At 44.8% G+C, this 23,247-nt stretch overlaps 1 protein-coding gene across 41 annotated transcripts in view; it reads left to right on the top strand.

Annotated features, from left to right (window-relative positions):
* The window catches only part of MAP2 (microtubule associated protein 2), a 343,536-nt gene that overhangs the window by 143,322 nt on the left and 176,967 nt on the right, over positions 1 to 23,247 (top strand). For 38 of the 41 annotated variants that reach the window (XM_081851870.1, XM_081851868.1, XM_081851852.1 and 35 more), the window contains one exon: positions 17,858 to 17,921. The exons of 1 other annotated variant lie outside the window; for it this stretch is intronic. The gene's annotated coding sequence lies outside the window, so the exon portion shown is untranslated. Of the gene's footprint in view, positions 1 to 17,223; positions 17,505 to 17,857; positions 17,922 to 23,247 lie in introns of those variants that run through there. 2 more of the 41 variants (XM_081851869.1, XM_081851866.1) reach the window with 1 other exon arrangement.

Here is a 23,247-nt window from a genome sequence, read left to right as displayed (position 1 = left end):
CAGAAAGGGTGAAACCCCAGCGGGCAGGAGGGCCCAGAGGAGGAAGGAGCTAAGGAAGAGGTGGAGCAAGGCTAGAGTCTTAAACTGGTGTGGAAGGGGAGGAGATTCAGACGGAGCTTCGCCGGTCTAGGGTTTAAGACGTAGAGCTACGCGCTGCGGCTTTGAAATGGAAACTGAACTTCAATAAAGACTTTTGTATATAACGACAGCCTGGCGTTGGTCCTCTGTGAGCTGGGACCTAGGGGCAGCTCTGACATATGTATATTTAAAGCTAAGGCATTTGTGGATGGCGTTAATACCAGAGAGCCCTCAGATTCACAGAAAGACAGATGCTCTTTGCTCCGTCAGTAGCTAAGAAAAGGGGCTGCATGGGTATGAGCAAGATGATGCAATGTGCTGACAATACAACACAATCTGGGAGGTTCAGTCAAGTTCAAAGCAAACAGGCAATCCAATTCTGAAGAGCATGAACAGACGTACTGCCAAAATGAGATGGGCTGATGAGATACTTCCATGTTGGCTCTCTGTAAGGAAACATTAGAAGGGGAAGAACAGCAGTCCTTTATTCCACTGGAAAAATTTCCAGAATGATTTTTCCCCCCTAAAGCTCCTGAATTTTATTTGTGCTTCCTCCCCCTCCCCCCATACCTGCTGAGGGTGACTGTACTAGCTGAAGTCATCCTTTGCTCCTCTCCCCCATTGCTCATTTTGTTTTTAAAAAGTGTGATTTTTTTCCTATACCAGTAACCATAGAGATGCTTAATAGCTACAGCTTCTGCCTTAACTGTCCTCACAGCAAAATCTCTTCCTCCTCCACCCCCCTGATGCAGTAGAGCAGACTATTGGTGTGTTTAACTGTCTTAAGTTATAGTTCCCATCCAGAGCTGGGCGGGGGGCGGGTATCTCTCTCTCTCTCTCTCTCTCTCTCCTTCTCAAGCAATGCCAAGGAGGCTGCATAAGCTTTAAACTATTGATTGTCTGGAGTCACTGAAGGACTGGGTGGGGAAGGCTCAGTCGAGACAGGAAAGAGGTGCTGTTTGTCAGTAGAATCATGGAACTGTAGAGTTCAAAAAAACCTGAGGGTCATCTAGTCCAGCCCCCTGCAGTGCAGGAATCTCAGCTAAGTTATCTTGACATATAGCCACCCAACCTCTGCTTAAAAACCTCCAATGAAGGAGTATCTACCACATTTTGTGGGAGTCTGTTCCACTCTCAACCAGTTCTTACTGTCTGAAAGTTATTCCTGATAAAGTTATTTAGTCAGAATCTCCTTTCTTGTTCCTTGAAGCCATTGGTTCACGTCCTACCTTCCAGAGCAGGAGAAAGCAAGCTTGTTCTCTCTTTCATGTGACATATGCAGGGTATTTGAAGATGGCTGTCATATCTCCTCTCAGTCTCCTCTTTTCCAGGCTAAACATACCCAGCTCCCTCAATCATTCCTCATAAGGCTTGGTTTCCAGACCTTGATCATCTTGGTTGCCCTCCTCTGCCCTCCTCATGCTTGTCAACATCCTTCTTAAATTGTGGTGCCCAGAACTGGACACAGTATTCAAGGTGTGGTCTGACCAAGGCAGAATAGGTAAAGGTAAAGGGACCCCTGACCATTAGGTCCAGTCGTGGCCGACTCTGGGGTTGCGGCACTCATCTCACTTTACTGGCTGAGGGAGCCGGCGTACAGCTTCTGGGTCATGTGGCCAGCATGACTATGCCGCTTCTGGTGAACCAGAGCAGCGCATGGAAACGCCGTTTACCTTCCCGCCAAAGCAGTACCTATTTATCTACTTTTCGGTGTGCTTTCGAACTGCTAGGTTGGCAGGAGCGGGGACCGAGCAACGGGAGCTCACTCCATCGCTGGGATTCAACCGCCGACCTTCTGATCGGCAAGTCCTAGGCTTTGTGGTTTCTAAGGTGCCACTGGATTTTTAAATTTTTAAAATAATTTTTTAATTTACTTCAACTATGTCAGACCAACATGGCTACCTACCTGAACCAAGAAAAGGGGAAGGTGTCATCTCTCTGGCACCTTCAATGACAAAAAGTTGCACCCACTCATGCAGCTGTGAACTATGATTGTGTATAGGCTTCCCACCTTGCATGTGCCAAAGTTTCAAGGTCTGTGAGGTTTGTTGTTGCTACAAGTATTTCATAACCCATTATTATTGCACTCTTATACTGTTGTTATGCTATATGCATGTTAATAGAACGATGTTTGTGTCAAAAACTGTCAGTTAGGCTCCATACACTGTATGTGTTGTTGTTTTTTACATTATGAGGTATTGTCGACCCTGCTGATTTATATGGAACTGTTTTCTTTAACTGGAAAAGGGAAGAACTCAATAAAAGCACGTGTTTCTCTTCCCACCTTGTCAACAACATTTTGCTTAGTAACTTCTAAGTCATTTGACATTATTACTATTTTATTGTCCAGTGCTCTTGTTGAGCGAGAGCAACTGGGCACACAACTTACTTTTCTAGCAATAGCTGTGTGTATGTCAGAATTTATAGCTTTACCCTTTTAGGGTTGCCATACGTCCAGAATGTCCCAGATGTATCCAAAATACTGCAGTTGAAAGCAGTATCTGGGTGGAAATTGCTAACAATGTCATGGCAACCCATGAAAAACTCAACAACTTTTGTCTTTTGAAATATGGCAACCCTACCTTAGGACAACTTACGAAAATATTTTTACAGTTAAATAATAAGAATTTTTATTTGGAAGTGGAATTTACTCCCAAATTAGTGTTTATAGGTCTGTATGTGTCTCCGCATTATTTCCTCTTGACTTCCCAGGAACAAGACCTGGGATGCATAACAGATATTTACCAGAAAATAATCTTTCTGTAACATCTTCCAGTAACCTGACAATTTGTACAGTGGTGCCCCGCAAGACGAACGCCTCGCAAGACGGAAAACTCGCTAGACGAAAGAGTTTTCCGTTTTCGAGTTGCTTCGCAAGACGAATTTCCCTATGGGCTTGCTTCGCAAGACGAAAACGTCTTGCGACTTTGTTTCCTTTGTCTTAAAACCATTAAAAACATGGGTGCTTTGCTTCAAGAGCTGCAGTTGCGACTTGACTTCGAGGAGCAACTGTTAGCACGCGGTTTGGTAGCCTTTTTTCAGACTTTGCTGATTTTTGAAGCTTTTCCAAAACTTCTTTTGCATCCATTTGGTAAGTTAAACTTTTAAAACTTTTTTTGTGGTTTTTGGATTTTGGGTTGGGGTGTTTGGGATTCAAGGACTTGGTGTTGCGGGGTTTTTTTTGCAAGAATCTGGGAGCTTGTGGGTTTTGTTTTTGAATTTTTATGATTTTCTGTGACCATTGGGCCATGTTTTTTTTTTTTTTTTAATTTCTGAGTTTGAATTTCTGTGTGCTGGGTGGCTGGGGGGAACAGTTGGGGAGGGGTTTGCAAGAATCTGGGAGCTTGTGGGGTTTTTCCCCTGCATTTTTCTGTTTTTCTGTGACCATTGGGCCATGGTTTTTTTAAAAAAAAAAATTCTGAGTTTGAATTTCTGTGTGCTGGGTGGCTGGGGGAACAGTTGGGGAGGGGTTTGCAGCAGTTGGGGAGGGGCTGGGGGAGCAGTTGGGGAGGGGTTTGCAACAGTTGGGGAGGGGTTTGCAATTTCTGTGTGGTGGGTGGGTGGCTGGGGGAACAGTTGAGTTTTTTGAAGACTTTGGTGATTTTTGAAGCTGTCAGGGAACTGCCATCGGAGAGACAGGTGGTGGACAGGCTCCAGGAGAATAGGAAAGAATCTGCAGCAGAAGAGGGAACCAGCAGGGGGAGTGCAGGAGTCACAGCGGAGGGGAGGCTCTGGGATGCTTCCAGTGAGAGTAGTGGAGAGGTAACGGGACCCCCTTTGGGAACTCCCACCCTTCGCCGGAAACTGTCACGCAGAGAGTCACGAAAGCGCATGTCTGTCAAACAGCTTTTATGTTGGCGTAAATTCCGTAGACGCCCACTGTCAGATTCTACCAGCGACTGACGGAGTCATGCTTTGGGGGCTCCGTTAGTGCATTGGTTTGGATGACCAGCCAAACCCCAGAGGGATCAAGCTTTTACGCAGAAGCAGCTCATTATCCCATCACAGCAATCTGACAGTCTTTGAAAGCAGCTTGTGCAAGCAGAAGGCATCATGAGCGAACCAGCCGGAACCGGAGGAGCAGGAGCTGGAGCTGGAGCAGGTCCAAGCCTGGAACAAAGGTACAGGGCGTTGGAGGTCCAGCTGGCACTGCAAACGGCGAGGCTCGAGGAGAGGAGGGCTCAAGATGCAGATAAGGGGAAGACCACCCCACTTGCCAGACGGGTGCCTGGACTGGTGCAGAAATTTGGGGGGGATCCCCGGAACTATCAAGCCTTTAGGACAGAGATGCAATATGCTCTCAATCTACTGTTTGATGACTTCCCCGACGAGAACTCTAGAGTGGCGTACGTGATTGGCCATCTAGAGGGAGGGGCGAGGGACTGGGTTCGGCCCCTGATGGCAGCCAATAATGAAATCTTAAAGGACACAATGAAGTTTTTCCGCGCCATGGACTTGATGTTTTCCAGCGAGATCGAGCAGGGAGTGGTGCGCAGGCAGTTAATGGCGTGTAAACAGGGGAGCCGATCTGTACGTGAGTACTGGACTGAGTTCACCATGCTGATTCATAGACTTGGGTGGGACCTTGCTAGTGAACCTATTCAAATGCTGTTTGAAGAAGGTCTCTCTCCGGCAGTGAAAGATGAACTTTCCCGGGCGCCTAGGGCGGAGTCTATGGATCAGCTGACTAAATCAGCGCTGTCCATTGGGGCACGCCAGGAAGCTAGAGCTATGGAAAAGCGGGAAGGAAAGGGGGAACGTTGGAAGGACTTCCGCATTCCAGAGATTCCGGAGCAGCCTTTCCCGCCAGCAGAGCCGATGGAACTTGGAACAGCGCGCGCGCGCGCAGTTTCAAACGCCAGTGAAGGGCGGAAGAAGGAGGGAAAGAGCGGCAAGAGATGCTATCTCTGCCAACAGCCAGGTCACTTTGCCAGAGTCTGTCCGCAAAGGAAGGAATGGCAAGGGATGGCGGGAACTGTTGGGGGGAAGGAGGAAGAAGAAATCACGGAGCAAGTAAAAGCCAACGCCTGGTTGCCAACATCAGGGCACAGCAGCCAGGCCAGGGAGTAATGAATGTGCCCACGCCGGAACCTCCAAGACCAGCGCTTGTGATAGAGGTGTTGCTGGAACTGGCAAACGGACACCCACTGAAGATAAAAGTGCTATTGGATTCAGGTAGCTCATGTAATTTCATGAGCAAAGAGTTTGCAGCTGCACACCAGATACAGACTGTCCCATTGAGTAAGCCTTTGCAGGTTACCACGATTGATGGGAGGGAGCTGTTGGGAGGAGAAGTGAGCCAACAGACTGTACCAATGATAATGAGGGTGGCACGACACACCGAACTGATAGCGTTTAACGTAGCCACCTTGGGAGGAGCTCCTATTATCTTGGGTATGAGCTGGCTGGCGCTACACGATCCGCTAGTAGGCTGGCATCAGAGAGTGGTTTCCTTTGGATCAGCACATTGCCTAGAACACTGCAAGGAGGGAGAGGCTCAGGCAGGCGCCAGGGCCACTCTAGCAGGGATGGAAGTGATGGACAAGGGGAGGGTGCCACCACAATACGCTGACTTGATTGACGTATTCAGCGAAAAAGAAGCAGATAAACTGCCCCCGCACAGACCCTTTGATTGTCAAATTACCTTACTCCCAGGAGCACAATTGCCAGTGGGCAAGCTGTATGCAATGTCAGACAGTGAGATGCAGGAGTTAAGGGAGTTCATTGACAAGAATCTCAAGCGAGGTTTCATCAGAGAGTCACGAGCGGTGGGGGGCAGCCCAGTGTTCTTTGTGGACAAAAAAAACACGGGCAAGCCCAGGCTTGTATGTGATTTCAGGGCCCTAAATGCAGTGTCAGAACCAGTGACTTTCCCTATGCCCAGAATTGATGACATTCTAACACGGGTGAGAAAAGGGAAAATTTTTACCAAGCTGGACCTTTGGGGGGCATATAACTTGATACGTGTGAGAAAGGGGGATGAGTGGAAGACCACTATGTTCACCCCCTTGGGGGCCTTTGAGTACACCGTTATGCCTTTCGGATTACAAGCGGGCTCCGCCTGTTTTCAATCATTCATGAATCACGTCCTGGGGCCACTGCTCTACAAGAACTGCGTAGCGTTCTTAGATGACGTCCTGGTGTACTCAGACAATGAGGAGCAGCATGTGCGAGATGTAAGAGAGGTACTGAGCAAGCTGCGAGAAAACCGGCTGTGGGTGAAACTGGAGAAGTGTCAGTTTCATACCAAGGAGGTAGAATTCCTGGGGTACCGGTTGTCTGACAAGGGATTGGCCATGGATCCCAGCAAGGTTCAAGCGGTACTGGAATGGAAAACACCAAAGACCAAGAAGGACGTGCAAAGGTTCCTGGGCTTCAGAAACTTCTATAGGAAGTTCATCAAAAACTTTGCCCATTTAACAGCGCCCATCACGGATTGTCTTAGTAGCAAAAAGAAATTTGTTTGGATGGGAGAAGCGCAGCAAGCGTTCGAACGCTTAAAGCAGGCGTTTGCGTCGGAAGAGCAACTTTTGCACGTGGATCTACAACAACCAATGAGAGTGGAGACTGACGCATCAGACCGAGCGGTGGGGGCCGTTCTTCTCCAGCCGGGAAAAGATACGTCTGAATGGAGACCGTGTGCATTCTTCTCGCGGAAGTTGAACAAATCAGAGAGGAACTACACAGTGTACGACCGAGAACTGCTCGCCATTCATGAAGCATTCCGGAAATGGCGGCACTTGCTGATTGGGGCGCAGCACAAGGTTCAAGTCCGAACTGACCACAAAAATCTGGAATACTGGAGAACAGCCCGAGTGCTGAACCAGAGACAAGTGAGATGGGCCCAGGAGTTCTCCAAATTCCACTTTGAGATTCGTTACGTGCCCGGCTCCGAGAACGTGAGGGCGGACGCTCTTTCCAGGAAACCTGAGTACTTAGAGGGGGAGGGAGCGCCAGAGGCAAGGCATGTAATCCCTGAAGACCGCTGGGTGTGTGGGGCGGCATTGGTGGGGCAGAGGGAACTGATAGAGGGTACGGAGAACGATGAATACGCCCAAGAGAAACTCAGAGAGCTCCGGAGGACAGAGGAGAACACAGGGGGGTTCGAAGAAAAGAACGGGGCGTTGTATTACAAAGGGGCACTGTACATACCCGACGGGGAACTGAGGGGCAGAGTACTCAAGCAGTTGCATGACAGCCCCACAGCGGGACATTTTGGACAGCACAAAACCATGTGGTTGGTTACCAGGGAGTTTTGGTGGCCCAAGGTGAGGGAGGACATACGGGAATATGTCAGGGGTTGCGACAGGTGCCAGCGAGCGAAAGGAGAGAGGGTGGCGCCAGCGGGGCTATTACAACCCTTACCCACGCCCGAAAGGCCATGGGAGGCAGTATCCATAGATTTTATGACGGACCTGCCAAAATCCAAAGGCAAAACAGCTGTCATGGTGGTGGTAGATCAATTAACCAAGATGTGTCATTTTATAGCTTGTTCACATGCAGTCACAGCGGAGGAAACCGCCAAGTTGTTTGTAGAACATATTTTCAAGTTGCATGGCGCCCCCTTGAGGGTGTTGAGCGACAGAGGGAAACAATTTACTTCCAGGTTCTGGAGGAAACTTATGAGCTTACTGCACGTAGAACTCAATTTCTCAACTGCCCGGCACCCAGAAACCAATGGGCAAGCGGAAAGGGCAAATGGGGTTTTACAACAATACCTGAGGTGTTATGTAAAAGACAGAGAAAATGATTGGGTGGATAAGTTACCTCTAGCAGAATTTGCCTACAACAACGCGGAGAACGTGTCCACAGGGATGAGTCCCTTCCTGGCAAATTATGGGTGTCACCCCTGGGCATTCCCAGGAGAGGGAGGGGAGAGGTGGAGCGTGCCGGCGGCGGAATATTTTTTTGAAGAGATGGAGGCGATCCACCGTCAGCTTCAACTTAACTTAGAGAAAGCCAAGGAAGAATATAAGAAGCAAGCAGACAGAAATAGGAGGGAAGGTGAAACTATAAGGGTGGGGGACCGGGTGTGGTTGTCCACCCAAGGGCTACCGTTCAAGGGCGGGAGCAAGAAATTGAGGCCCAAAAGATTGGGACCCTTTGAGGTCATACAGCAGGTCAACCCAGTGGCATTCAAACTCAGGCTGCCCAGTCACATGAAATTACACCCAGTATTTCACAGGTCATTACTGTCGCCGTACCGAGAGGGACGTGAGTGGAGGGAGCGTGAGAGAGAGGCCACCCAAACGCCCGTGATAGAAGAGAGAGAGCGCGACATGAACGTGGCAGGAATCATTGATTCCAGGTGGAAGGGGAATCAGGTGGAATATCTGGTAGAATGGGAGGGGGAAGCAGAGTCGGAAAACACTTGGGTACCAGCAGAGGTAGTCAATGACGAGGTTTTAATAGAAACATTTCATCAGCGTTTCCCAAGAAAACCGCAACCCGTGGCTCGATTTAGAAGGGAACACTTTGGGACCACCGATGAGGAAGGAGAGTTTGAAGGGTTCCCAGAGTCAGGGGTGGGTGAAGAAGCCGACTCCGACGAAGAAGAGGAAGACGGGGAGAGAGACGGTACGCCGTGGCTAGAAGTGTTAGAATCCTCGGACGACGAGGAGAGTTCCTTCAGGGGCTTTCCGCCCTCACCGCCAGTGGGAGAGGAGGCGGGAGGGGGTGAAGGGGGCCCTGGGGGGGGAGGTGGATGTCAGGGAACTGCCATCGGAGAGACAGGTGGTGGACAGGCTCCAGGAGAATAGGAAAGAATCTGCAGCAGAAGAGGGAACCAGCAGGGGGAGTGCAGGAGTCACAGCGGAGGGGAGGCTCTGGGATGCTTCCAGTGAGAGTAGTGGAGAGGTAATGGGACCCCCTTTGGGAACTCCCACCCTTCGCCGGAAACTGTCACGCAGAGAGTCACGAAAGCGCATGTCTGTCAAACAGCTTTTATGTTGGCGTAAATTCCGTAGACGCCCACTGTCAGATTCTACCAGCGACTGACGGAGTCATGCTTTGGGGGCTCCGTTAGTGCATCGGTTTGGATGACCAGCCAAACCCCAGAGGGATCAAGCTTTTACGCACAAGCAGCTCATTATCCCATCACAGAAGCTTTTCCAAAACTTCTTTTGCAGCCATTTGAGGTTTCTGAAGACTTCGGTGATTGATTGTTGAAGCTTTTCCAGAACTTCTTTTGCATCCATTTGATAAGTTAAACTTTTATTTATTTATTTTTTTATAATATTTTTATTAAGTTTATGAAATACAGGAAAAAAGAATAAAAGACAGATATAGAAAATAAAATAGAGAAGTTACAAATTTCCATGATCCTTTTTTTCAGCAAATCCAATGGACTTCCCCGCATCTTCCTAACCCTGCGTTCTCTGTGATACAAAACATCAGCAATTTGTTAACTTATTTCAAAACTTATTGTATCTTTCATTTTATCATGTTATCTAGTTTCAAAAGTGTTGTAACCCACATCTTATACGTTTTAGCTTAAACATAATAAAGTTATTTCATTATTCCACCTCTGACTTCTTGTACCTTAATTTCCATTTCATTAATTTACAATTGCTGAAGCTAGAGTTTCCTAAAAAGTGCATTTTTTAACATTCATACAACTTATAATGTTTTTTTCAAATAGTCTTTAAATTTTTCCCAGTCTTCCTCGATTGTTTCTTCTCCCAAGTCTCGGATTCTGCCAGTCATTTCGGCCAGTTCCATGTAGTCCATCAACTGCGTCTGCCATTCCTCCAGCGTGGGTAAATCTTGTGTCTTCCAATGCTTAGCAATCAGGATCCTTGCTGCTGTGGTAGCATACATAAAAAAAGTTCTATCTTTCTTAAGTACTCTCTGGTCCACAATGCCCAGAAGAAAGGCCTCCGGTTTCTTAGGTAAGGTAAATCTAAGTACCTTTTTTAGTTCATTATGAATCATCTCCCAAAAGGCCTTCACTTTCGGGCAAGTCCACCAGAGGTGAAAGAATGTCCCTTCCGCCTCTTTGCATTTCCAACATTTATTGTCAGACAGGTGATATATCTTAGCAAGTTTGACTGGGGTCATGTACCACCGGTATATCATTTTCATAATATTTTCCTTCAAGGCACTACATGCCGTAAATTTCATTCCGGTGTTCCATAACCTTTCCCAGTCTTCAAACATAATGTTGTGCCCCAAGTCCTGCGCCCATTTTATCATGGCGGATTTGACTGTCTCGTCCTGTGTATTCCATTTAAGCAGCAAGTTATACATTCTCGAAAGTAGTTTATTTTTTGGCTCTAACAGTTCTGTCTCTAATTTCGATTTTTCCACCTGGAATCCAACCTTTTTGTCCACTTTAAAAACCTCCTGGATTTGAGCATAGTGCAACCAATCTCGCACCTTGTTTTTTAATTTTTCCAAGCTCAGCAACCTCCAATTGTCTCCAATTTTTTCAATTATTTCCCAATATTTAGGCCAGTAGGCTTCCATGTTAAGTCTCTTACGTGCCTTGGCCTCCACCGGTGAGAGCCACCTCGGAGTCTTACTCTCCAATAAGTCCTTATATTTTGTCCAGACCATCAAAATTGCTCTTCTGACAATATGGTTTTTAAACAATTTGTGAACTTTAACCTTGTCATACCACAAATATGCATGCCACCCAAAAGCATTATCAAACCCTTCCAGATCTAGGACATCAGTGTTTTCCAATAAGATCCAATCTTTCAACCAGCAGAAGGCTGCAGATTCATAATATAACCTCAAGTCTGGCAGGGCAAATCCCCCTCTTTCTTTCGCGTCAGTTAGTATTTTAAACTTTATTCGGGGCTTTTTGCCCTGCCAAACAAACTTGGAAATATCCTTCTGCCACTTTCCAAAACATTCCACTTTGTCCACGATCTGTAGGGCCTGGAACAGAAATAACATTTTTGGCAATACATTCATCTTTATAGCTGCTATTCGGCCCAACAAGGAAAGTTTCAATCTTGACCATATTTCCAAGTCTCTTTTGATTTCTGACCAACATTTCTCATAATTTTCTTTAAACAAATTCAAATTTTTGGAGGTCAGATACACCCCTAGGTATTTTACTTTTTTAACCACATTTAATTCTGTTTCTTTCAGGAACTCATCTGTTTCTGTAGTGGTCAAATTTTTTGCTAGAACCTTAGTTTTTTGCTTGTTCAGCTTAAATCCCGCCACCCGACCAAAGTCAGAAATTAATTCTAACACTCTTTTAGTACTCGAGACTGGCTCCTGTAATGTTAATACCAAGTCGTCTGCAAAAGCTTTCAGTTTATATTGTTTCACTCCGACCTCAATTCCTTGTACAGACTGGTCCTTTCTAATCATGTTCAATAGCACCTCCAGAACTGAAATGAACAATAGGGGGGATAGGGGGCACCCCTGTCGTGTCCCTTTTTCAATTTTAAACCCCTCTGTCACCACATTGTTTACTATCAGCTTAGCTTTTTGTTCTGAGTAAATTGCCTCTATTCCATTTTCAAACCCCCGCCCCACTCCCATCCCTTCCAAATTTTTCTTCATGAACATCCAAGAAATGTTGTCAAAGGCTTTCTCCGCATCAATAAAGATTAAAACCGCTCTAGTATTAAGATTTGTTTGTAGAAGTTCCAAAATGTCAATAATGTTTCTTGTATTATCAAACAAATGCCTACCGGGGAGAAAGCCAGCCTGGTCCTTATGGATCACTTCATTAAGTACTTTTTTAAACCTACTTGCCAAAATATCTGCAAAAATTTTGTAATCCACGTTTAGGAGTGAGATGGGGCGGTAGTTCTTAAGCTGGGTCTTTTCAGTTTCTTGTTTAGGTATCAATGTGATGAAAGCTTCTTTCCACGTCTCCGGTGCCTTCCTCCCCTCCATAATCTGATTGCAGACCTCCAACAGAGGTTGTATCAAATAGTCCTTCAAAACCTTATAGTATTTGGAGGTAAGTCCATCAGGGCCTGGAGATTTGCCTAATTGAAGGTTCTGAATGGCACTTTCAATTTCTTGCTGAGTAATATTACTATTCAGGGTAGTTCTCATTTCCTGAGTTATTTTTTGTAATCCATTAGTTTTAAGGAATTGATCCACCTCAAAGTCTTTCTGTGGCCCTTGTGAATAAAGTTCTTTGAAATATCTCTGGAAACACTTTCTAATTTCCTCGGGTTTCTGAACCATTCTCCCTTCAATCTCTAGATTTGTAACTGTATTAAGTTTTTGTCTCTTTTTCAACTGCCATGCTAGCAGTTTCCCACACTTGTTTGCTGATTCAAAGGATCTTTGTTTCATTTGTTTAATTTTCCATTCCACCTCTTGATTTATCAATTTCGAATATTGTGCCTGGAAAAATTTCACTTCTCTCAGCACTTCCTTCGACTTGGGCCTAGATCTTAATTTTTTCTCTCCTTCTCTTATTTTCTCCAATATCTTCTCCTTCTTTTCATTCCAGAACTTTTTCTTAATCGTATTTTGTTGTATTAGAAACCCTCTCATAACTGCTTTACTTGCGTCCCAGATTGTTCTTTTTTCCACAGTGGTGTTTAAATTTATCTCAAAATAGTCCTTTAAAGTTTTTTGGGCCTTCTTAACAATCTCCTGATCCCTTAATAGGGTGTCATTCATTTTCCATCTAAAGGATCCGGTTGTGTTTAGTCTCAGTTCCACTTTCAATGCATTATGGTCGGAGCAGGTTTTTGGGCAGATTTCCACTTTTCTAGTCTTAGGTGCCAGTCCTCTAGTTATCCATATTTGGTCGATTCGTGTCCATGTCAGATGAGCTTCAGAAAAGAAAGTTCCTTCTTTTCCTAGGGGGTTCTTAACCCTCCATATGTCAATTAAGTCCATGTTGTCAGTCATTTCAAAAAAAGTTTTAGGTAGTCTGCCATCTTTCGTTATGTTAGCACTTTGCGACTTATCCATGTTTACAGATACGACCCCATTCATATCACCCAACATAATGATGTTGTTATAGTCTAAGTAGTCCAGCATAATCTCATGCAGCTTCCTAAAGAATTCCGATTTTCCTTCATTTGGAGCATATATTCCTAATATCAAAAATTTTTCTCCTTGTGTCTGAATTTCAATCGCCAAAATTCTGCCATGTTCATCTTTAAATAAAAATTTCGGTGACAGGCTCTCCTTTGCATATATCACCACTCCTCTTTTCCTGACTTTATCCGAAGAAATAAATTCTTGGCCTAATCTTTTATTAATTAACACTTTTCTGTGGAGCCTTGTCACATGTGTTTCTTGCAAGCAAATAATGTCCAATTGTTCTTTTTTCAAAATATGAAATACTTTTCTTCTTTTTTCCGGAGAGTTTCCGCCATTTATATTCCAGCTGAGAAGCTGCAGAGACATCCTGGTTTAGTTGGTGGGTCTTACAATGGGGTGTCTAGGTTTTCCTCCAATCCCGGAGGTGGTGGTGCTGGTCCAGATCCAGACGGTGTAGGTTTTGGTGGTGGTCCCGATGGTGGTGGTGGCCAAGAAGCTGCAGCTCCTTTTTGGAGGTCCTCCTCGTGGTCGTGTAGGAACTTCTGTTGATCCTCAGGTGTTTTGATTCTTACCTTCCTTCCTTTATAGGTAAATGATAGTCCTTGTGGGAACTCCCACCTATAAGGAATTGCGTTGTGACAATTTGGTCCGGTCTGTGTAAATGGTCCTAAGGATAAGTTAAACTTTTAAAACTTTTTGGGGGGTTTTTGGATTTTGGGTTGGGGTGTTTGGGATTCAAGGACTTGGTTCTGGGCTTGAATTTCTGTGTGATGGGTGGCTGGGTGCTTTGAATTTTTTGGATTTGAAGCACAGCACTGATTTTTGTGTGTGTGTGTGAGTTTACGAAGGTAGGAGCTGTGCTGCCATGGGACCCAAGAAGACTGCTGCTGCAGATGCCGGCGAGAGGAAGAAGGAGAAGGTGACGCTGGAAATGAAGGAGATCATCTGGAAGCACGACCGCGGAATGCGTGTGACAGGCCTCGCCAGGGAGTACGGGAGGAATCCATCGACCATCGGGACCATCCTGAAGATGAGGGAGAAGATCCTTGCGACTGATGCAGCCAAGGGAGTCACCGGGATCGTGAAGAACCGCCCAGCTGTTCTGGAGGAGGTCGAGAAGTTGCTGCTCATCTGGTTAGAAGAGAAGCAGCGTGCAGGGGACACAGTGACTGAGGCCGTCATTTGTGAGAAGGCCAAGGCCTTGCATGCAGACCTCGTCCGGGAACAGCCAGGAACCTCAGGCGAGCCAGAAGTCTTCAAGGCAAGCAGAGGTTGGTTTGACCGGTTCAAGACAAGATCTGGAATCCACAGCGTGGTCAGGCATGGAGAGGCTGCCAGTTCTGATGTTCCTGCGGCTGAAGACTTTGCAGCGGAGTTCCTGGAGGTTGTGAAGATGGAGGGCTATGTTCCATAGCAGGTCTTCAACTGCGACGAGACCGGGCTGTTTTGGAAGAGGATGCCCAAAAGGAGTTTCATCACACAGGAGGAGGCCAAGTTGCCTGGCCACAAGCCCATGAAGGACCGTCTGACCCTGCTCTTCTGTGCCAACGCAAGCGGCGACCTGAAGATCAAGCCCCTGCTGGTGTACCACTCGGAGAACCCACGGGCCTTCAAGAGACACAAGGTCGACAAGGAGCAGCTGAGTGTCATGTGGCGATCCAACAGTAAGGCTTGGGTCACACATGTGCTGTTTGTGGACTGGGTCAATCTTGCTTTTGGCCCTGCTGTCAAACAGTACCTGCTGGACAATGACCTGCCGCTGAAGGCTTTGCTTCTGATGGACAATGCCCCTGCTCATCCTAAAGGCCTTGAGGTGGACTTGTTGGAGGAGTTCAGCTTCATCAGCATCATGTTCCTGCCGCCTAACACCACGCCACTGCTCCAGCCGATGGATCAGCAGGTCATCGCCAATTTCAAAAAACTCTATACCAAGGAGCTTTTCAGGCGATGCTTCGAGGTGACTGATTGCACCACCATCACCCTGCGGGAATTCTGGAATGACCACTTCAAAATCGTCACCTGCTTGAAGATGATCACCACGGCCTGGAACGGGCTCAGCCAGAGAAATTTGAATTGCGCTTAGCGCAGCCTGTGGCCGGACTGTGTGGCACCAAGTGATTCTGATGCACCAGAGTCAACAGTGGTGCAGGACATTGTTGCCTTGGGGAGGACCATGGGACTGGAGGTCACAGAGGAGGACGTCTGCGAGCTGGTAGAGGAGCACAACCACGAGCTGACCACCCAGGAACTGGTCGAACTGCGGGCAGAGGCTGCGCAGGAGCAGGCCTCGCTGGAAGAGGAGGAAGCAACTGAGGAACGGCTGTCCTCCAAAGAACTGAGGGACATTTGCCTGAAGTGGAAGGATGTGCAGGCTTTTGCAGAGCGGCACCACCCTAACAAGCACGTGGCACATGACCTTGCGAACACTTTTGATACGAGGGTCCTGTCGCCTTTCAGGGAGGTGCTGAAAAGGCGGATGAAGCAGCAGACCATGGACAGGTTCTTTAGCAAGAAGCAAAGAGTGGAAGAGGAACCTTCTTCGAGTGGTCCCCCAGAGTCTTAGAAAATGTACTGTACACTTTGTTGATTTTTAAATGTTTTTCTGTCATGTTTAGAAACTTAATTTATTGTTCCTTCAATTTTTGAAATGCTCTTTACAGTATGTGTGACTTTAAAGAGCAGTTAATAAACTCTTTTTGTACCAAATTTGGCTTTGTTTGGACTTTTTTTGACCATAGGAACACATTGATTTTCAGTGCATTCCTATGGGATTTCGTGCTTCGCAAGACGAAAAATTCGCTAGATGAAAAAACTCGCGGAACGAATTAATTTCGTCTTGCGAGGCACCACTGTACTTTTGAGATTAATCATTACACACATATTCAGAGCTGCATTCCTATGCCCGCTTAGTATTCCTATCAGACATAATGAGATTTATTTATGAGTAAAGAAGGCATGGTTATGAACTCAGCTGCCCTTGGAGCACTCTCTGTCACCTTCTGTGTTCACTATATTTAAAAAAGCAAATTAACAGGGTTTGGGTCAACCATAACATTTTACGCTTCCATACTCTCACATAGTTCAGTTAGGCAGCTCATGCTGCAAAACTTTCGAAAGTGTCATTCTGTTGCATGGTTTTCATTTGCTTGTATATAATATTTCTGCTGATGTTTCCAATCCACAGCAGAGAATTTGTGGCTCAGCTAGTACATTTGTGTCCTGGTATGCCCCACAGAGGAATAAAAACATCTTGAAGGTCCCAGGCCACAGAGAGGTTAGGCTGGCCTCAACTAGAGCCAGGGCTTTTTTGGCTGCGGTTCCAACCTGGTGGAACGTTCTGTCACAAGAGACAAGGGCCCTGCAGGACTTGATATCTTTCCGCAGGGCCTGCAAGACAGTTCCACCAGGCTTTTGGTCAGGGCGCAGCCTGACTCTCTTCTTTGGCAATTTTTACAAAACTTTAGTTTATGGTTGCCATCAATTTTGATTTTAATTAATTTTTATAATGTTTTTTATACTGTTGCACTGTTTTAGTGTTGTTAGCCGCCCTGAGCCCGGCTTTGGCTGGGGAGGGCGGGAAATAAATAAATAATTATTATTATTATTATTATTATTATTATTATTATTATTATTATTATTATTATCTATGGTGGCTAAGCCTGGTTTATAGCAGAAATGTAATTGCACCTTTTACTTGTAGCATGATATCTTTCTTTGAAAGCCAAAATAATGCTTGAGCATACAGTATATTTTCTCTTACAAGGAAGCTTCCCATTTCTTTGAGAAGTTAAAAAAAGTGTTTGGAAGATACAAAGGAGTGTGTGTGTGTGTGTGTGTGTGTGTGTAGTGTGCATGCTGTAGTAACTTTGCATTTATAATCCGAAGAGATCTGTTTTTTCAGCAGCACATATTACTGAAAGTAAAACATTTTATTTTTTAAAAATGGATTCATATAAATTTTAGTATTCTGTTGCCTGTGTGTACATTTGGCAGTGACACAAAAGGAAACCGGCTGATGGTTTTCCTGGGATTAGAGGCCTGATTACCAAGGACATGTTTTGGTTGGTTGCAATTAAAATGCTTGTCAGGCATTCGATACCAGGAACCCTTTTGATAGACGGCTTAAGCTGAGGCAAGTGCAGCATCCTATTCTAAGTGAGTGATGGCGGAGCTGGCTGCCTTGCCGTCATTCTGGAAAATTCTGTGGCCAGCGAGCTCCCTCTGTGTCTCCCACTCGGCCTCTTTTCCTTTTCACCACTGCGGGGACTTCATCTGATTTGCAGTTTTCCTCTTCCCCGACACACATACGGAAGCTGCAAGCTGGTGGCTGGCAGACTGTGTCTGTCTGGAGATAGACAGAGAGCTCACGGATACTAATACTCTGGGAGAATGGTTATGCTGCAGTTATTTAAGGATATGCCTTTGTTGGTATTGCAGCACAGGAGCTGGTAATGTTTTTTCCCCTTTTTGATTTACCATCAGCTTTATGTGTGTCTTTTTAAATACCTGCAATATGCTGATCTACAGAAGCCCTTCCGTCTATATATTAGGTGCAGAATTTGCAAATACTAGATGAATGCAGGCTCTGTATGGAAGGCATAGGGTATACATATGTTTGCATTTCATGCATTTATTTAATTGATTTGGTATATGGGTGGGGTTTTTTGAGGGGGGAAATTTTGCATGCATTTTTGGGTTGCATTTTAAACTAAATGGGTGCTTTTTGTACAGAAATGGAGGATAATACTTTTCCAGTGTAATAATATTAAGTGTGTGTGTATATGTGTGTGTTATTTTGCAGATTCTCCAGCCTTTTCTTTCTAACCAGACACACTCCTTGGGTTTGACTTGCTTGCAGACAAAAGGTAAGGCACAGCTCGTTTTTCACCTGTCTGTACTCACACAGCGGAGTGGGTGTTTCATTCACAGGCGATCTTTTGCATACGACTTTTTATTCTATTCTGATACACAGTACTATAGCTTTTCTTGGGCGTTTTGGCTTGGCCATGGAGTACCATTGTGGAAGTTCATTGTGATGGCTGCATTCTTAAAAACTACTTGATGCGTGGAGACATAAGCTCAGTCATTTTGGCCACTGGGGTTCCCTCAAAGTACAAAACAACAACTAAAAACCTTTGCTTTTCTCGATCACCTGTCAGAGCTGGACAAACAAAACAAGCACCAACATTATTCAGCCCTTTATTCTCAACCATTCTAGATAAAGGGTATTAAGAGTGGGGGAACCTTTCTCCCTAAAAATTAACTGTGGTTGCAGTTCTGTGTAAAGGAGTACATAAGGGATTAAATACCTTGGCTTGTTTCAGTAGGTAGAGTCTGCCACATACAGACAGAGCCGTGTTTGTTTCTAGGGAGGGAAATGTCTGTTTTTGTTACCCCCCCCCCACTATTGTAACTAAGATACATGTATCCTTGCCATTGATTTTCATGCTGTATCTTTATTGGGTAGGGATGTGAGGATACAGCAAATGCATCCCTTTTCTACCCCCCCCCCATCAAGCCATTCAGCTTACAAGAGGCTACGCCTACATGTTGCCACAAAAGCTGCAGAACATTTTGTTGCTGAGACACATCAGAATACACATATATTATCCTGCTTTCCACTCATTCCTTTTTCGTTGCTGTAACAACACTTTGCAGCCATCTGCATGAGATACTGAGAAAAGAAAGCAAAATGTGTCTCCTTTTTTCTCTCCCTCTGGAATACATCTAATACAATACTCCATAACACAGAATCTGGGAACTGTTCTTTTTGGTTTGGGTTTTGAATGGGGCCTAATCTGTTCTGGGCACCCTCTCAGTCTGTGGGGTTTTTTTTGGGGGGGGGGTTTGGTGGTCACTTCACCTTTACCTAAGGTTCTGTAAATATAGTCCATGTCCCATGTTCAACTTAATGTAGTCACATGTTTTTTCACACATTCACATGAAAAAGTATGTTTGCAAACACATATGTCACATAAGTGCAATTGCCAAAGTATCAAGGTTGGCTGTATTTCTCTGTAACCCAAAGTTGAGTGTGATACATTATGTCAAATGGCATGCACGTGTTTGTGTGTTCAATGTATGTGTGTTGTGTGTCTGCATGCCTGTCTGTGTGCTTCACATGTTAAGTTCTTAACTGTTGTCTGCCTGAATCTGAATCTATCGTAGTGTTTTATATACTAATTACCTCCCCCCAATGTCAACTATATATTTAGGAGAGATCAAAATGCAACTAGGCTTCAAACTCACATTCTGCTTTTTGTGTTCATTTTCCTCTGCTATTTGTTGCCTTAATTGCAGCACCTTGTCATCTTTACGTTTACCTGGTTTTTTAAAAGAATATGAACACGGGAAGCTGCTTTATAGTGAATCAGACATTGCTTACTATGGTCTCCCCTGAATGGCATCAGCTCTGCAGGATCTCTGGCAGAGGCCTTTCCCAGGACCTGCAATCTGGGCCCCTTCTTCCTGCAGACCATGTGCTCTGCCATGTAACGATAGCCCTTCTCCACACATGAGTTGCTCTCTCCTTTGAGATGCTGGGGACCTTCTGCCATTAAGGCCAGTTCATGTTTCAGACCATGTGTGGCTTGTACCCTTTGCTCACTCTTTGTCAGATTTTGGCAAATTTCCTTAGGAATAGCTCAACAACTTTGGCCAACGGACAAAACAAAAAAAGGCCAACAACTTTTGTGTCCAGATTTTCACTTGTTGAAACATGGCAATCCCATGATTATTATGCACAATAAAATGGGTATAAGGTACGAGGTATGGAAGTTACAGGTGCAAATCCTTCTGCTGAACAAAGTGGAGGGACCTTATCACAAGATCTTATGAGATATAAAAAGTTAAGTACACATAAAATGCTCTTTGTTGTTCCATGCAGTTCTTTTGCCATTTAATATTGCATGTATTTCAGTGTTGGCTTTTAAATCTGGCTAATAATCTTGTTTGCTGAGGTCTAATGGCCTGCCACCACTCATAGAAACATGATATAGTGCCTCTACTGTTGATAGAAAAAGAGGCTCTTCCACAAGCATTCATTTGAAGCTCTGTGATGTGGGGTTCCACTTGGGAGAATGATTGGACTGGGAAGTTCACCTGCTACCTCTCTCCTCCTGATCACCCACTCCAGAAGCCACTATTTCCTCTTTAAAGAGGTCAACTTGGGCTGCAGGAATCCACATTAGTTGCATGTAGCTTGTATCTTTGCTCTGAGGGGCTCAAACTGGACTCTTCATTTGGTAATATTTACTGTGACAATGCCTTTGAATTGTTGAACTTAAAAGTCTCTTCTTTCTTGAAAATCTATCCAGCATGATCAATGGAAAGTATGGCTAGCTATGCTTTTTTGTAAGTTCCATTCTTCAGAGAATTGTTTAGAAAACTGGCACTCTAATGCTTGAAAAGTAAGGGACATTTCACACACCGTTGAAATATTCCTCCATGCAAGACATCTCAAGTGTCCCCCAGATGATTTTGCCCCATAAAGGTAACATACCATAAATGTAACAACTTAACGTTGTAAGTTGCTTTGAAATGTTTTGTGTCATGAGTAATGAATAAATGTAATCATAAACAATAACAACATGCAACTCAGGCCCTCAGTAGATAAAGTGACAGCTATTGTGATGCTGACAGCTGAAAATGTGCTTCCATGATAATGACAAATGGCTGCTTGGAAGCTATAGCTGAATGTCCTAAGTTATGTTTTACTTTTTCTGAGTTAATGCTTCCCCATTGGATAGTTGCATGCTGGGACATTGGTAGCATTCTTTGATCAGGGGTACAGCTAAAGGCAAAGAGCAGGCAGACTGGAGTTCATTCAGGCAGAGCAACCAGAAGAGGTCCTGGAGCCAAAGAAAATAGAGGTGGAGGTGTCATTCCAAGGCAAATCAGGGGTGAGGCATTACCACTGGCTTGATTGCATGGAACTAGATTTTGACTATATGACTTCTGCTACTGTTTGTTAAGGGACACGGGTGGTGCTGTGGTCTAAACCACAGAGCCTAGGACTTGCTGATCGGAAGGTTGGCGGTTCGAATCCCCGCGATGGGGTGAGCTCCCGTTGTTTGGTCCCAGCTCCTGCCAACCTAGCAGTTCGAAAGCACGTCAAAGTGCAAGTAGATAAATAGGTACTGCTCCGGCGGGAAGGTAAACAACGTTTCCGTGCACTGCTCTGGTTCGCCAGAAGCGGCTTAGTCATGCTGGCCACATGACCCGGAAAAACTGTCTGTGTTAATGACACAGCTTTACATTTCCAAAGTGCTTTACAGCACAATGAGTTTGTTGTTGTGTTTGTTTGTTTTAAAAAGGTGCCCCAGGTAGAGCTGCCATCGTAAGTCTACCTCTACTATTGCTAGTACCTCCTTGTCTGAGATGCATCATGCCCCAACATTACTGTCCTTGCATCAACAGGTGAATTGGCACCTTTTTGTCCATTCCTTTGGGGAGGGATGAGGTGCATCCCCTTACTGTGTCCAAGCTACTGTTTGTCTTCTTCATAGTATTGATTTTACGTAGTTGCTTCTACAGGGAAAAGTTGGTTCTGGTGTTCCACATTTTGGCTGTGACTTATAAATATTTGCAATAAATAAATAAAATGCAGAGGAGGTGGCTGCTGCTAGGCTCATAGAAGCTACATCTTCTGCCATATTCCTTACTGGAAACCCCATCTCATTCCCCACTATCATCTGCTGAGATGAGCAAAAAATAATTATTATTCTGACCCAAAGATGAGACAGAGGGTGAGAAGCAAAGAGTACTAGGAAGGAATAAGGTGAAAAGCACAGTGGGTTCAGCACCAGTCTTTGAATTGGTAATAAGATAAACATAGGTTTTCCTCCAAATTCTAATCTTAGCCATGTAGATAGAGGGGAGGCCTAACCTGCCCCTCTCTGACATGCTAGGTATGACATGTAGAGGTCTGACATGTAGAGGGAGCATTGTTTTTCTTTTCTTTTTTAGTATGTGGAACCATTTAGACATTGAATCCTCTCACCTGCTGGCTGAAATGAAAACAGAGAACAGAGCCACATTAAGGCAGTTGGACTTAGCTCTCTCAAATCAAAATCCTACTCCTTGTCTTGGGCCAGACCAAAATTTTATCCTCTAATGTCAGTTGGGTAGGTGAAGTTTAGCTTTCTTAAATCCACCCAGTGCAGGCTGAGATAAGATTTAAATCAAGGAATTCTAGCTAGTAGCTCATACACATTTTGCTACTATGGCTGCAGAACCATAGCAATTTGGGGTTTTGTTTTGTCATATGCTCATTCTCACCCAGGCAATCTAGCATTATTTCTAAACCTGGCTTTCTAAAAATTGATTTCCATTTGCCAAACAATCTAAACTACATAGGAAAGTTACCAACAAAACCCACAGGACAAAAAGTAACCCATTGCAGTATTATATTTTCAATAATTTACCCTATCTTCAAAATAAAAATAAAAATTGATAGCTTTAAATATATATTGCTCCTATTGGCTCTACAACCCCTACACTTGTTGTCTGGCTTTTGTGGGCAGGTGCCTGGCTGGTGTGGGAATTTAAAATGCCTCAGAAATATTCCCTATTTGTTTTGGGTGTTGACGTCCCCCACCAGAGACCTCTACAAACATTTTTATTTGTTATATTTTTCGACACTGGAAAGGCATGAATTAGGAATGTGCCTGAAGTTCTCATCCATTTGTCAAAGGCTGAACACCAATGATTTATCTTCACATTTTAAAATTTTACCCTGCACCATCCACAAGCAACAAGCTGAAACAGCAGTTTCTGCCGGGATTCATTCCAAAGGAGTTCCAAACTTGTGATTCAGGGACTGCTACTGTTTACTGGTTGCACTTGATGACATCATGCAAGTTTTTGCTGCAGCACTGGCAAAGGAGGCATAAAAGTCTCCACTAGGCTTTTAGCAGGGGGGTGGGGGACAGATAAATGATGATGTCAGGCCATGCAACAGCAGATCCTATGGCACTTACTGCTTTTTAGGATAACTATTGCAATTCTCCTTTGTTTTACAGAAACAACCAATTCTAGACATGAAAGGTTTTAGCAAAAGCTGCTGATCTTGTGGACAAATAGAGGGTAAATCTGTTTGTCGGCATCCATACCAGAAAACTAGTCAGAAGTAAAGCTACGCACATATTCTAATAGGGATCAACTATAAGCATGCAATAAATATTGATCTAA

This window comes from Podarcis erhardii (assembly GCF_964252035.2).
Source record: "Podarcis erhardii genome assembly, chromosome: 1".
NCBI classification, from domain to species: Eukaryota; Metazoa; Chordata; class Lepidosauria; order Squamata; family Lacertidae; genus Podarcis; species Podarcis erhardii.
This window is presented reverse-complemented; position numbering and strand designations above follow the sequence as displayed.